General features: G+C 31.0%; 1 protein-coding gene across 1 annotated transcript in view; it reads left to right on the top strand.

Annotated features, from left to right (window-relative positions):
- Positions 1 to 226, top strand: part of LOC119586542 (DNA mismatch repair protein Mlh1-like) — a gene marked incomplete in the record, with an annotated part of 7,929 nt that overhangs the window by 1,521 nt on the left and 6,182 nt on the right.

The following is a 226-nucleotide window of genomic DNA, read 5'->3' as shown; positions in this document are numbered from 1 at the left end:
TTGAAGTTAGGGACTTAGTCTTCAGCAAGTGCATCTGTACTGTAAGGAATTACCACTGTGGTTGATAGAAGTTCCTAAAGAATATGCTATCATTTTTCTCTTGCTACCATTTTATGTGATTATTATTGAGTTTATCATTTCTCAGTATATAGTGTAGTATATCTGACTTATGTTAAGTTATCTCAAATTGCAGTAATTTTGTATCAGATAATAAGTAATGGGAATG

The sequence above is a fragment of the Penaeus monodon genome, chromosome 21 (genome assembly GCF_015228065.2).
Source record: "Penaeus monodon isolate SGIC_2016 chromosome 21, NSTDA_Pmon_1, whole genome shotgun sequence".
NCBI lineage: Eukaryota > Metazoa > Arthropoda > Malacostraca > Decapoda > Penaeidae > Penaeus > Penaeus monodon.
This window is presented reverse-complemented; position numbering and strand designations above follow the sequence as displayed.